Below are 16,273 nucleotides of genomic sequence, written 5' to 3'. Positions count from 1 at the left end.
AGCAGAAGGGAGCAGAGACTGGGCAGTGCCTGAAGCAGAGGCAGAGCCTGCAGAGACAGAGACGGGCTTGCCACTTGGAGACAGCCAGGTGACTGCCGTGAGAATAAAGCTTGATATGAGCCCATTTTTATCCCCAACATTCTGTTGCCATTATTTGATCTGAACGAATTCATAGTGAACTTTCCCAGAGCTGGGAACCCGTTCTGTCCAGAGCTATGATAAGATCAGTAAGTACAACTCCAAAGCAGACCTTACCTGTGGGCTTTGGCAATCTTTAATTTTCCTCAGTGTTATAGTAGAAAACTGTTCTAAGTTCACTACAGAATGCTATCTACCATTTAACTACCTGAAGGAAGATGAGGGTAATGTGACACTTTTTGTAAATATTTTTAGAATGCTCAGAATCATGAAATTGTATGACTAAGTCACTATTTATGGTACTTAGTAATAAAAGTATTTTATTTGCATCATTTAGGACTGAGTTTGTCTGCAAGTAAAAGAAGACCCCACAGTGTTAGCTTTTTGTCTGTAGTAACAAGTGATGTGGTGGGAGCAGCCCACAGCTGTTGTGGAAGCTCCTGGCGTCGTGAGGCTCTGGGCCCACCTGCAGTCCTGACACAGCATCCTCACATGAGGCTCCTGAGCCGTAGTTACAGAGTGGCTGCTACACACCCGGCAGGGTGTCCCCAGCCCAGACGGCAGGAGGACAGTGGATGGATGGATGGTGAGATGAAGGTCAGGGCCAACAGCACAGGACAGCCTTGTCTGATCAAAAAAAAAAAAGCAGGGTTGCTTTAAACTCCACCTAGCGACTTCTGTTTCATATGCAGCAGACAGACTTTGGACACATGTCTACCCATAGCTATTAGGGCATCGGTAGAGCTAAAAACTTTTGGTTAGTCCTTGCCTTACCAGGGTTCTGCTAGTAAGAAGTAGAGGAGAATTGACATTTGCTGTTTCTGCCACAGTGTCAGGATTTGAATCATTTCTGGGGTAGAAACCTTTTTTTAACAGGAGGGAAAAACGAAGTTTAATTACATATGTAACTGGAAGCCATAGGCATGGGTTCTGAAGACAGAGAGAGTGAGGTATATATGTCACCCTGAACCAAGGAGAAGGGGGTAGGAGTCTAGGATTTCAAAGAAAAAGGGAAGGAACTCACAGGAATATGAAAGAGTAAATGTCTGATAATCAAATAATCATGGACCACACAGCAACAATGAGGGGGCACAAAGAGGAATTTTAACAGACTTAGCCCCATCCCTTCCTGCCTCCCACTCCTAGTTTACATTATAATACAGTTATCTAAGGGGATAGCTCTCCTCCTGGAGCATGCCCTCTATCTAACTTCTTTTTACGCAGTTGTGGGGTGGGAAGTCGAAGAGCCCTTTGGGCCTTGATTGTTCTCAACTCTGAAATAATCTCCATGTCCCAAGGGCACATCTTGGGGCAGCCTGCCCTTGGTTTCTACAGTTCTCTGGGCTAGGATCTTAAATCACATGGTACAAGTTACCAGAGTCTGGATTTCTTCTGCTTTGGGTCCACAGGAAGGATGCTTCTGCCCTCCCCTGAAGCTGCCTCGTGTCTCCCGGGAGCTCCCAGAGTGTGGGCAGAGGTATGTGGCACCCAGGCTGAAGGAATGAGCTACAGCCACCATGGAGGTCAGTGTCAAGCAGGAGCCGAGTCTTAGGGTGGTCCCTGTGACCAGAGCTCTCCCACAACACACACTAGATGTGACATTTGAGCAACACATAAACTTTTGCTCTTTAAAGGATTGGGGGTTGGTTTGTTACACAGCCCAGCCTGTCCTGACTGGCGCATGTGGGTACTAATTTGCATAGTGCTCTCATTTAAATGTGTTTTCTTTGTTTAATAAATAGATGAGAATTCATTTAAAATGTAGTATACAGCTAACAAGCGAGTAGCCTTTCTTTAAATATAAAAGGTTAAAAAGTGATCTACCATTTTTAACCATTTACTTCCTAGGATGATAATGTTTCAGATGCAGCAATAATCGAGGAGCATAGAGGCTTCAAGGAATTAAACTGGTGCTTTGAAGAGGCTGTAGAGGGTAACGACCTCCATTTAAGAAGGTCCCAATGGATGGGGCAGTTATCCAAGACAGAGAAGCAGCCTCTCCTCCTTACTAATAAACCCTGAAAAAAATAAGTCATGGTTTACTGTATATTTTGAAATAATTTCAGACTTACAAAAATGTTGCAACAATAATACAAAGAATTCCCCATTGACTTCACTCACGCCATGCTCTTCTGCTTTTCCTCCTGATGATCTGGAAACTTCTCTGCCTCCCTGGCAAATTCATCTTTCTCTGTTTAAACTTGGAATATTGGAGCTCCTCAAGGCTGCCCCCAGGCCTCTCTTCTTTCTCTACACCCTTTCCCCAGATGAACTTATGTACACTCAAGGCTTGTTCACACATGCCAAGCAACTTGAGCCAGACCATGCCTCTGGTTTCCACATTTTTGTCTGTATATTCAACTTGATATATTCAGGAATATACAATTATCTACATGATATTGGCTCTTAAATTTCTCAAAGTTACCTCAAACTAAAATCCCAAAGAGATCTTATTTTCCCCACCCTACCCACCCCTGGTCTTCCCATCTTCCGTGCTTTCTGTTTTGCTACAACCCATCAAGTAGTGCAAGCCAGAAATCTTACAAGGCAGTTCAATGCCTCTCCAACCCCACCTGTCCTTGGGAAGTGTTCTGTGGCCCCCACACAGACAAACTTCCTAGACCTTCCCATTTCACTTTACCTCACTTACCTCAGTCAGGATTTTATAATTACTTGTGTAGCCACTTAATGAACGTCTGTCTCCTCAACTATATCATGAGCCCATTGAAGTAAGGGCTCTGATTCTATGTGGTATTCCCACCACCTAGTCATTGTCTCACATGGTCAGTGCTCAGGAGGCGTTTATTGAACAAATATGTGAGCATGCATCTTTACAACATGTGACTTTTTCCCTGAAAGTTCTGGATTCCCTTCCTCTCCTTGGTGGCTCACTAAAGGGGGGAAAGGTCAGTTCATGTCCCCCTTGTTGAATCACCCTTATGCATTCTCAAGAGATTTCATAAGGCCAGACAGACCCAGCTTCTCTAGCTCAAGCCAAAACTCCTTTGTGCATCACCAATATCCCAGAAACTGAGATCCTTGGATTTGGTGAATGACAGAGTGAACTCATCCTTGTTCAAGCGGACAGTGTGCATAGCAGAGTGTGCACACACCTGGAGGAAGAACATCCCAGGCAACAGCCCTGAGGCAGGAGCTTCCCTGGTGTATTGAGAAAGATCGAGGCTGTTAGTGCAGGAGTGGAGTGAGTGGGAAGGTGAGGCTTTGCTCTGAGACGAAAAGTCTATGGAGATGTGGGAGCAGAGTGGCCGCAAGGCCTGACTTACATCTGACAAGAATCCATTAGCAACTGCATGGAGACTAGGCTGTAGAGGTGAGGGCAAGGGAAGAATTAGGGAAACCAAGTGCTACAGCCTCCTGTCCCTTACTTTCTGGTCTGCAGCTGGTGGAGCTGTTGCCTTGAATTGATCTAGGGAGAGAGGCTTATGGGAGAATGAAGTGGAAGAAAGGTTGATGAATGATGATGGGAGCAGTTCTGTGATCAACACAGAGTAATTCCCAGGTAGCATGTGTCAGGGTTGATTGTGGTCTGGGTTCTGAGCCAGAAGCCACTCCTAAAGAAAAGACAGTAGCACCTCCCTTGAACAGGGCTGACAATTGCTCCATCTCAGGCTGTAAGAGAAGGAAAGCCAGGTCTACTATGGATGTTCCCACCCAGGGCACCCTTAAGAACCAAATCTCAGACTTATGGCCTCTTAGCAGCCTGAACAACCAACCACACGGGACTGTGAGCAGAGAGGCAATGTGCAGGTCCCACAGCACCTCAGGGTCCCAACCGGTCCTGGGCTCAGACCCTTGCAGCCTCCACTATGATGCTCAGTTCAGCTCCTTAGTCTTCATGTTTGTGGAAATGCTTCCAGGATTCTGAAAGTCCACTGAGAGGCCATGGTAAGGGGCATAGCCTTGGGATGGAAGCAGGGCTGGACAAATACTGTCCTGTCCGGCTATCTGGTGACCTCTGGCAGTCTCCCACCTCCCAGAGCCAGTGTCCCTCTCTGTCAAATGAGGTCTGGTGCACTGCTGACTTCACTGAGCATTAATTAGCATGGCACCTGACATCAAATACATAGTCTGAGAATCTGTTACTATCCAGTTTTTTCTATTTCTTCATAGAAACTTTCTTGGAAAGGGAAGTAAAGCTGTATCTGGAACTCTTATCAGGTTCCATTTTCCATGTTGATATATTTTTTTAATCATGTAGAGCTTGTCCCTTCTAGTTTTCTTTTTTAAAGTTTTCTAGTTGCTTTTATATGTAGGTTTTTTCAGATTAACTTTAGTATCTTAAAAATCAGGGTGATTCTGCAAAACCTGTGAACAGCAGACTCACAGACTCCAAGAAAGGACTAGTGATTACCAAAAGGAAGGGGTTGGAGAGGGAGAGAGAAGGGGATTAAGGGTCCTTATGATTAGTACACATAACGTAGGTGGCTCACGGGGAAGGCAGTACAGCACGGAGAAGACAAGTAGTTACTCCATCACATCTTACTATGCTGGTGGACAGTGACTGCAATGGGGTGCTGGGGAGGGGAACTTGATAATATGAGTGAATGTTGAAACCACAATGTTGCTCATGTGAAACCTTCATAAAATTGTGTATCATTGATACTTTAATATTAAAAAATATCACAGTGGCTCTGGATTGAGAGTTTGATGCTCCTCCCAGGAAGGCGTGCAGACTCACTGATGAGAAGTGACAGACTCGGGTGGACAGTCAGCGGCACCCAGCTCTCCCTTGGCCCCAGCCCACAGGGAGGGGTCAACCACACCGTCACAGTAAGATGAGCATTTGGTGACTTCTAAACTTAGAATTCAGGTTCAGATTTGCTGCACTGTCAGAAAACACAGGCTATGTGTGTCTAATGAATGGATGTATCCTTTTGGTTATACCTAGGGTGGGGTGAAGGTAATTTGGACCCCTGGAAATAAACAAATGGGGAGCAGATCACAGTGACCTTGGGGCCACCAAAGTCCGACAGTGGAAGGTCAGTGCCACAAGGCATTGATTTGGTCTTGTCACTGCAGTATCCCCACAGCTATGCCCAGTGCCGTGTACCTACCAGCTCAGTAAAGGCTTGCTGTTGATACTGTTGAATATCAAGCAGTCACCATAATCTCTGCAACAACTGGCATGACAGATTTAGGGACTGAGTCAGTGGGCTGTGACAATAATTGATCCCTTGTGTGTAGGAAACAAAGTCTAGTACTTGGTTGGGAGGATGAAGTATTGAACTCTGACTTGCTGAAAATGTCCAGGGGATGGGTGACCTCTGCTCCCTGCCCTTCCTCTTGGATCAAGAGCAGGAGAGGTTGACTAATTAGCATCTTCAGGTGTCTGCAGAAAGAAAGAGCTGCAGGGCAGCAGCAGTGAGGCAACAGCCATCACAGGCCACCCCCATTCTACTGCTGCAAAATCCTCTCTTTAATTAGGTTGCCAGAAGATTACTTTTTTATTTTTTTAATTCCCTTGTAAGTTCTGGTTCCAATCCTGACTTTAGGAAGTTCTTCATGATCCTTCCCACTCCCACTGCCTCCACAACTGCACTTCAATTAAAGTCTGTTCCCCCTCGTGCACTGCAGGCGGGGGTGCAAACTGGTGCAGCCACTGGAAAGCAATATGGAGGTTCCCCAAAAAACTAAAAATAGAAATACCATACAACCCAATAATTCCACTTCTAGGAATTTACCTGAAGAAAACAATACCTCTGATTTGAAAATATATATTCACCTCTATGTTTATTGACACATTATTTACCTTAGCCAAGATATGGAAGCAAAGTGTCCATCAACAGATGAATAGATAAAGAAGATGTGGCACATATACACAATGGGATATTATTCAGTCATAAAAAAGAAATTTTCCCATTTGTGACAACATAGATGGACCTAGAGGGTATTATGCTAAGTGAAATCAGCCAAGAAGAGGAAGACAAATACCATATGTGTGGAATCTAGAAACAAAACAAAATGAACAAAACTGCCATAGACTCATAGACACTGATAAGTGACTGATGGTTACCATGGGAGAGGTGTTAGGGTAGGTGGGTGAAATAGTTGAAGGGGATAAAGAGGCACAAAATCTCAATCATAATATAAATTAGTCATGGGGATGAAAGTACAGCATAGAGAATATAGTCAATGATTCTGTAACATCTTTTTATGCTGACAGATAGTAACTGCACTAGTTATGGTGAGGATTTGATAATGTATGTAACTGTCAAATCACTATGTGGTCTACTTGAAATGAGTACAATATTGTATATCAGCTATACTTCAATTTAAAAAATCAAAAAATAAAACATTCCAGTGTAAATCAATCAATCAATCAATCAAGTTGCTGTTGCCTGGACAGTGGGTTCTGTCCTCTCAAGGCCCACCCTAGCTGTGGCCCAACTCAGGCTCCTCCCCCACCGAGAGCCCCTCCCACACTTTGGGCAAACATGACTTGCTCTTCCATTGCTTTGTGTACCAGGAGTAGTGATTTTTAGTATGGTCTGCTGTTTTCTCAACGTTACAATTTCTAGGTAGTCCCAAAGGGCCTATTCATTGCTTCACTTGTTCCTGAACTGTAGAGTTAGAAGGCAATTTAGATACTTCAAAGGGTCGATTTGGTGCGGACATTTGTAGTCTTAAGGCTAGCCAACTCTAAACAGTACTGAATAAAATGTGCAACACAAAGAGTGAACCCTAATATAAACTATGTGCTCCCAATTAATAATAATGTATCAATATTGGCTCATCAGTTGCAACAAATGTTCCACCCTAATGCAAGATGTCAGTAAAGGGAAAGGTGGAGGGATACATGGGAACTCTACATATTACTTGCTCAATTTTTTGTAAAACTGCTCTAAAAAATAAACTCTATGAGAGAGAGAACCAAGATGGTGGTGTGAGTAGAGCAGTGGAAATCTCCTCCCAAAACCATATATATTTTTGAAAATGCAACAAATACAACTAATCCTAAAGGAGAGACCAGAAGACACAGGACAACAGCCAGACTACATCCACACCCACGAGAACCCAGCACCTGGTGAAAGGGGTAAGATACAAGCCGTGGCCTGGTGGGACCCGAGCACTCTACACCCCAGCTCCCGGCGGTAGGGGGGTGTCAGAGAAGGGAGGGAGAAGGAGCCCAGGACTGCTAAATAGCCAGCTCTAGCCATCTGCACCAGAGCGCAAACACACAGAGTGTGCATGGGGTGCTGGAAACTAGGGAAACAGGACAATAAGACCTGTGAATGGGTCTCCACAGCTGGCGCACCAGGGACAAAGAAAAGCGAGTGCTTTTTGAAAGTCTTAAAGGGACAGGGACCCCACAGCTGGACAGAAGTGCCAGGGGACACTTAGCTGAACAGCTGGGAATCCCAAGGAACTCTGGGTGCCCGAACCCCTGCAGTGCAGCTCAGAGGCCCCTCACCATGATAAACAGCCTCCCACCTGTTCCCCCTCAGACGCGGCTCCGCCATATTGGAGAAGCAGCCTAAGGCAGGCCACGCCCACAGCAACTGCAGAGCTAAATAAACTCCATAGCGGCCGGGCAAGATCAGAAGCCCCGTCTGCACGCAGCTGCCCAGCACAAGCTGCTAGAGGCTGCTGTTCTCCCAGGAGAGGAAGGCCACAAACTGGCAAGAAGGGACTTTCTCTTACCCAACACATGCGCCAGCTCCCCACAAATATATCTATCCCCATGAAAAGGAAGAAGAAATTGATACAGACCAAGACCATAGAGGCAAACCCTGAGAAGGAGATAGACCTAACCAGTCTTCCTGAAAAAGAATTAAAAATAAAGCTCATAACCATGCTGATGGAGCTGCAGAGAAATATGCAAGAGCTAAGGGATGATGTCCGGAAGGACATTACAGAAATGAAACAACCTCTGGAAGGATTTATAAACAGAATGGATAGGATGCAAGAGGCCATTGATGGAATAGAAGCCAGAGAACAGGAACACATAGAAGCTGACATAGAGAGAGATAAAAGGATCTCCAGGAATGAAACAATATTAAGAAAACTGTGTGACCAATCCAAAAGGAACAATATCTGCATTATAGGGGTACCAGAAGAAGAAGAGAGAGAAAAAGGGATAGACAGTGTATTTGAAGAAATAAGTGCTGAAAACTTCCCCAAACTGGGGGAGGAAATAATCGATCAGACCATGGAGGTGTACAGAACTCCCAACAGAAAGGACCCAAGGAGGACAACACCAAGACACATAGTAATTAAAATGGCAAAGATCAAGGACAAGGACAGAGTTTTAAAGGCAGCTAGAGAGAGGAAAAAGGTCACCTACAAAGGAAAATCCATCAGACTATCATCAGACTTCTCAACAGAAACCTTACAGGCCAAAGAGAATGGCATGATATATTTAATGCAATGAAACAGAAGGGCCTTGAACCAAGAATACTGTATCCAGCACTATTATCATTTAAATATGAAGGAGGGATTAAACAATTCCCAGACAAGCAAAAGTTGAGGGAATTTGCCTCCCACAAACCACCTCTACAGGGTATTTTAGAGGGACTGCTCTAGATGGGAGCACTCCTAAGACTAAATAGATGTCACCAGAGAAAATAAAATCACAACAAAGAAAGCAGACCAACCAAATACTAACTAAAGGCAAAAAATAAAATCAACTACCCACAAAAGCAGTTAAAGGAAGCACAAAAGAGTACAGAATTAAACAACCAACATATAAAGAATGGAGGAGGAGGAATAAGAAGGGAGAAAAATAAAGAATGACCAGACAGTGTTAAAAATAGCTCAATAAGTGAGTTATGTTAGACAGTAAGATACTAAAGAAGCTAACCTTGAACCTTTGGCAACCAGGAATCTAAAGCCTGCAATGGCAATAAGTACATATCTTTCAATAATCACCCTAAATGTAAATGGACTGAATGCGCCAATCAAAAGACACAGAATAACAGAATGGATAAAAAAGCAAGACCCATCTCTATGCTGCTTACAAGAGACTCACCTCAAACCCAAAGACTATAGGAACAAAGAAAGACTGAAGGAACAAAGCAGCAGCAGAATCATAGAACCTAAGAATGGACTAACAGTTACCAAAGGGAAAGGGACTGGGGAGAAAGGGAGGGAAGGGAGGGATAAGGGTGGAGAAAAAGAAAGGGGACATTACGATTAGCGTGTATAATTTGGGGGGGGGCATGGGGAGGACTGTGCAACACAGAGAAGACAAGTAGTGATTCTACAGCATCTTACTACGCTGATGGACAGTACTGTAATGGGGTTTGCGGGGGGGATTTCATGAAGGGGGGACCCTAGTAAACATAATATTCTTCATGTAATTGTAGATTAATGACAACAAAATTAATTAATTAATTAATTTAAAAAATAAAAAATAAAATAAACTCTATGACTTCAAATATAATATGGGCAGGGGGGAGTAGATGAGGGCACAGATGAAACAAGATTAGCAAATACTTGGCGATTTTTGAAGCTGGGTAATAGGTCTATGGATGGGAGTTCATTTTATTATTCAATGTCCACAAGAAAAGGTTTTTTTAATCTTACACTATTTCAATAACATGTCTTTTCTCATAGAATTATCGATGCACACTATACACATTTGGACAATATTGGAAATTACTTATAACAAATCACTCAAAAATATCTACCATAACAAATAACAAAATTGGAATCATATTGAGTAAGAAGTTTTGGATCCTACCTTTTTTTGTAACTTAGTGTTGGACCGTGAACAAAGTCTCATGTCTTAAAACAGCTCCAAAAGCATGCTTCTTTAAGAGTTGCAATAAGATGCCATGGCACAGCTATACTATAAAGTTTAAAATTAAATGCACACCTGAATGGCCCTCTTCCCATCCGGACAACATCGTCAGAGGCATGAGGCTGGCTAGGCACCCCAAGTCCTGCGACAGCAGCCAGACAGCAAGATAGCCACTGGCCTTGGTCCCCGGTTGGCAGTGAGCTTCTCACACTTCAAGTTGTAAAGGCACCTCAACTGCTACATAGCAGAGTGGAAGAAGCACCTTTCTTCTTCAGAATATACACAACTGCAGGTGTATTTTCTGTTTACAAACAAAAGGGGGGTAGGATTTGGGTATTTAGAGCTCTGGGGTGTGTACCATCACTCTCCCTGGACCAACGAGACAGCCCTCTCTGGGGTGCCCAAGATAGAGGCAATTCCTGGCACCCACAACACCAGGCCCTTTCCTCCCACTCAGGAAAACACACTGGAGGGCAAACAAGTGAGTACAGTGTTAGGACAGTAAAATTCACCGAGAAACTAACAAATGCGTGAAACCAGCCTCACCATGTACATCTGAAGGGGTGGCCCACTGGCTCCAGGCGGGCCCTCCCAACCCACTGCCGGGCCCATTGATAGTCCTCGGATCCCCACCCTCCCCAGTGGGAGGGAGAATCCAGGTTTAGTAGGACTGGGTAGGACCAAGCAGCCAGCCAGCCAAAGAGTGCTGTGTTTGACTGTAGGCATCTAACAGCACTTCTACACATCCTCCGGAAGCAGCAGGCTCTTACTGCAGAAGCCAGTCCTCCCTAAGGCTGAGCAGACACTGGAGGCAGCCCACCCGACCTTTGCCAAAGGTACTTTCTTCCACAAAGCTGGAGAGGAAGGAGGCCTTAAAACCTTAAATCTGGAGAAATGGGTGTTCTGAAATCCAAGTCTCTTGCCCGTATATCAGCACCTTTATCTTGGAGTTTCCCTAATCAGATGACTATAAAGTGTACTGTGGTACAAACACTGAAAGTGAATTTAGTGTTTGGGAGGGACTGGCTGACAGAAATCCCCCAGACCTGCCAGCCCAGGGCCCTTGGCTGTCACCTGAACTCCCCTGTGTCTGGGTCATGGGGACTCATCTGGGAAACATTAATCTGTTGAATGAATTCCTGAGAATCACTGTGTCACCAGCCTTCAAGGGCACTGTGGCAGGGTGTCTACCCTACCCTTATGAACTGGCCCCACGTGAAGGGTCCCGGGGCACCCTGAGGGCCCCAGGCTGAGCAACAGACAAGTCAGCCAGAGTGTCGAGCTGCTGGTTCATGGGGCTGAGGCAAGGCTAGCTGCAGAGGACACGCAGCCCCCAGGTTTTGAGAGGAGAGAAAATGCTTCCACCCAGGGAATTGCTCCTCTTGGCCCGGAGAGCAGAGAGGGAGTCCTGGGAAGTGTGCTGGTGGCTCAGGGAACCATGGCCGTGGACACGGGGAAGATAGAACACTCCTTGGGGCCTGGGCTTCTCAGCCAGCGCCGCCCTGCTGAGATGCAGAAGCAGAGCGGCCCACTACCCCATCTCTCCAGAGGTTGAGAAACAGGCCCCTCCTCACGGCTGCAACTGGGCAGCTCAGTTTCCCCCAGGACCTCTGCTCTCTGTGACACCGAGGTCTGTGGCATAACCTCAGCTCCAGACAGCTCTTCCCTGGGCCTAGTGGGGGTCAAGGGGAAAAGTTGTTATTTTGACCAAAAAAGGAAATCAGTATAAAGCTGAAAATAAAAGTAATAGGGACACAGCCCAAGGCAGAAATGATGCCAGCATTCTGACTCCAAATGTTCCATGAAACAACCTACCAGGACTGTCTGCTTTCGTCCAGGCTGGGTAACAGGGTGTCATTCCTGCATTCCCCATGCTGGGAAGGGCACGTTACAGGCTCTAGAACTCGGGATATTCCTCGCTTCAGGGAAAGTGATTCCAGAAGGCATTGTGAATTGGCCAGCCACATAGGAAAGCCGCCAGTGTCGGAGAAGGTTCTTCAGAAGCGGGGGTTTTTCAGGGAGCCAGAATGACTACCAGAATGAAGAGGGGGTGGCTGCAGGCAGTAAGTCACTGCTGTGGCCCAAATGACCACAGTGAGAACACCACAGAATATACCATGTGAAAGGGAAATGATTTAGAAAATACAAGGGTAAGACAGATGAAACCAAGGAATCATTAAACAAGGCCATGATCCTAAACCACTCAGAATAGAGAAAATGGCATTTAGAAAAAGACAAATACAAAAAAGATTGAACTCTGAAGATTATTTATAAGTAAAATATATGAGTAAAATAGGCTAAAAGAAATAGAATAGATAGAAGAGCTTTTAAAAAACAATAAATCAAATAGATGAAATAAATGAAATGTTCATTCAAATGAATACAAAAAAATATTTTTAAACATCCACAATAGAGAGTAGTTAAACAAATTATGATAGATTATATGGTACAATATTAAGATACCTCTAAACAAGATATTTTAGAAACATAAGCAATGATACATAGTATGTTTCTGGCATGGTACATGATAATTAGTATATCCTAAATTCTAACTTAAATACATATATATGTAAAAACATACAAATAATGTAACCATAGAAAAGCATGTGCGTGCACACGTGTGTATGCTTACGGAAAAGTCTGTAAGGAAGTACATAAAACGTTAACAAAGCTATCTCTGGGATTATTAGTAATTTAAATTGTTCATATGTTTTTGAACTTCCTACAATAAATTAGTACTATATTTATTGCCAAGAAAAAAATGTTTTTCAAAAAATAAAGAGAGGAAAACAGCTTGAAACTCATATGTCTGTAGAAAATGAAATTTTTGTGTTGTTTATTCTGTTAAAGACATTTAATTTTTACTTGAAAAGATGTTATGGAAGGAAGAATGCATTCAAGTGAAATCTTTAATTGAATAAAGAGATATAATGTCCATTCATTAAATGAAAGATACTCATTCCACGTTAGTTCACGCCAAACACTCACCTGGATGCTGGCTATTTAACAAACCTGATGAAAGTCTTATTCTCTTAAGGGCTGCATCCTGGGTGTGAGAAATGCACAATAAACAAAATAGAAATGTCCAATAGTGGTAAGGACTACAGGGAAAAATAGAGCAGAAGAAAAGAGAGGTGATTCTGGAAAGCTTTACAGAGTGATGAAGGACAAACCCCAAAGAAGAGGACTTTGGGACAAAGACCTGCAGAGGTGAGGGTGCCATCCTGTGCACACCTGCAGGAATGCTGCCTGGGGTAAGTCGGGCGAGGAGATGAGGGCAGGGAGACCTTGGCTATAACTGTGAGCGCGGTCAGCGGAGGGCCGTAAGAACATAAACAAAGGGTAACAACTGAGCCAGTGCTGCCCACTCACAAATGCACTTGTGTCAACAATTCTCAAGGCTCCTCATTATGTGCGATTGACATGTGTGGCTTAGGGCTTCAACCATGACTTTAGCCAAAGTGGACACAAAGAACTGGGGTCTTAGAACCAGTCATTTCCATGAGATAAATCTGTCATTCAAGGTAAAACCAATTTAAAACTACATAGTGTGGAACAGCAAAATATGTTAAAATAATTTAGCAAAGATAGATACAAAAATACTAACTTGGGTAGCTTACAGTAGCCATGGGGTCAATTAAATGGAAATTGCTAGAAAGCAAGTATGGAGCTCAAACCTCAAGATCTGGGAGGTTGTGAAGCTGATGCCTTTGTTGGGTGAGATCCAGGACTCGCTGAATGAAAGGCAGGAGTCTTCCAAGGCGGTATCGCTGGGGCAGATCCCTGAAATGGACTGTATGTCTACAGCGGCCTCACGACTGCTGGAGCAGAACAGACAAAGATGAGGTGGTGGGGCAGTTCTTTGCCTTAGAAGCTTCAGAAAGAAGCAGAGCTGTGTTGTCCCCAGGCCACAAACACACACTGTGGCCGGGTGGGGAGGGCTGGACGGCAGCGAGCTTGGGAGCCACGGTGGGGGCATGAAGGTGGCCGGGATCTCCATCCAAGCTGTGTAATGGCTTCTCCTTCTGGTGCATATCACCACCCCATCATCCCAGCAGGCCCACAGCCAATGACAGCTTATCTGGGAGCACAGGGACTCCCAGACCTCTAGACTCATCCAGTGATGGACTCCAAAGAGGGAAACGTCTCCCGCCCCAGGAGAACCCAGGGCCTGATGCTCATTCCCTAGAATGACACAGAGCTGGTGGGGAGAGACCTTCCCTGCCAGAATCACCATCCATCACCCGAGGGGGACTCCTCCAGCCAGCAGAGTGGACCCAGATGGACCCCCTAAATGTAAGTTCCCCATTATCTGATTGGAAGGTTTCTCTAGAGGAAGCTAGGGACATTAGAGGGATTTGAGACCTAGAAAAATCTGTAATCCTTTCCATTTTTGTCTCTATCATCATTATTGATGGAGAACTTGTCAGGTCTAATAAGTGAGAGTTCTTTGATTTATGGTTGAGTCACAATGAAACCCTTTATAAGGGAAGAACTAAGTGCCAAATCCTCCCAGGATGAACCCTCAGCCCAGTTGTGCTTTCCGCAACTTCTGAGAACTATTTTAGGGAAAGCCCCTCTTTCCATTCACAGAGTTAACAAACACTGTCACTCTGGTGGTTTGGACCATTTTGGTGACTATGTTAGTAATGGACCAATAATTATTGTGCTAGTTGTTATATTGTTCTGCCTGAAGGAGAAATAATAACAAGGCAGGATGGAAAAGCACATTCCTAGTGCGCTAGCTGATCTCTCTCCCATCAGTCCATACCCCTCAGCCCAGAGTCTCTGGTCAAACGTGGAGCCTGACACTTCTCTGAGGAGCTCAAGGCTGGAACTTAAAGATTAATAGAGTTTTGTGAGGCAGTATCTGGAGCAAGGCAGTAGAATTGCAATTCACATTTTCCCAGTGAGACCTGCTGGGCCTTGCTTTCCCTCTTTAAGGAAAACTAAAGCCCTTTACAGTTGCTCAGCACATGCCATTTACAAAGAACCTCTGCTTTAATTACTCCCTTTGAGACTGAGACCAACTATGTAAGGTTGTTAAGTGACAACCACATCAGGGGAGTTAAGTGACTTGCCAAAGGCTATGAAACTCAGAAGATGCAAGGCCTGGACTTCTAACCCTGGGGACTCACCCCAGGGAGCAGCCCTGCCCACTGGACCTCATACCATCAACATCATTCACCAGGGCCTGGATGTGCACAAATGCCCTTCTCACAGAATCTGCATTGATTGGGCTGAGCCTCTGCACCTTGAAAACAGCAAATTTTCCCCAGCAGACTTCCTCCAACCTCCCAAAGGTGAGCTGGTCCCCTCTCTGTGCTACACCTGCACCTTTAATGTTCCACTATTGTTTCCCTTTACCTTGAACTCAAGTTGATTTATTTACACATCAAGCTATTAGCCCATGAAGTCCTTAGAACAGTGAATACTTTCTGAGGCTGTGGAGATAGCAGGGCTCGTGAACACACGGTCTCCTTTGGAGCCTAGGATGGAATTGCAGGTTCGCCACTGATTAGCACTTAGAAAATTCCTTAAACTCTCTGTGTCTTACTTCCTCACTTGTAAAATGGAGGCAATAACAAAATTTCCCACCTCATAGGGTTATTGTGAGAACAAAAACAGTTAATACATGTAAGTCACTGGAATAATTAATAAGCATTTTGAACAACCTAACTGTGAATAAATAGGCAAATTCGTAAATCCAGTGCAGTATATTCACACAATGGACAAACAGCCTCCGGCTTTGAAGAAAGGAAACACACCTACTCCCACACTGTTATCAGCATCAGTCTTATCTCTGCATCCTTAGCTCTTATCAAGCATGTCACGCTGCTTCCTAAAGTTCTGCTAAAGGAGTGAACGAGTAAGTGCACTTATAAAACAGTGGCTTGGGCAAAAATAGAAATATTGCCTGCTCTCGGCTGGGGCATCATCGCTGCCTGGCACAGCAGAACGCCCGAGGATACCTGCTCTCCCCACAGAATGCATAAGAAATTCAAGGAATTGAACTGAAGGCTCCAACATTGATCAACCCAATGAAAAACACAGGCCTTTGGGCCAAAGAATCAGGCCCACTTATTTGTTAATAAAATATAAGCCAGCTAAGAAATTTCTATTTCAGTTCAGGCTAAGTTGCCTGCTGGAACTGCTGTGAGCCTCACAGATCCCACAGGGACATGAATATAGGCAGGAAAGCCTGAAAAGGAGTTCAGTTACCTTCCCCTCTCTTTATAATGTTTGAATTTGAACAACTGGAAGGATAACCACCACAGAGCCACCAACACAGATTTTCACACAGGGCTCTCTTGTGTGTGAGTGTGTGTTTCTTTGTCTGTTGAACCAGTAAGGAGAAAAGTAGCAGATTCA

The sequence above is a fragment of the Manis pentadactyla genome, chromosome 8 (genome assembly GCF_030020395.1).
Source record: "Manis pentadactyla isolate mManPen7 chromosome 8, mManPen7.hap1, whole genome shotgun sequence".
NCBI classification, from domain to species: Eukaryota; Metazoa; Chordata; class Mammalia; order Pholidota; family Manidae; genus Manis; species Manis pentadactyla.
The sequence above is the reverse complement of the archived record's forward strand: the minus strand, read 5'-3'. Positions refer to the sequence as shown.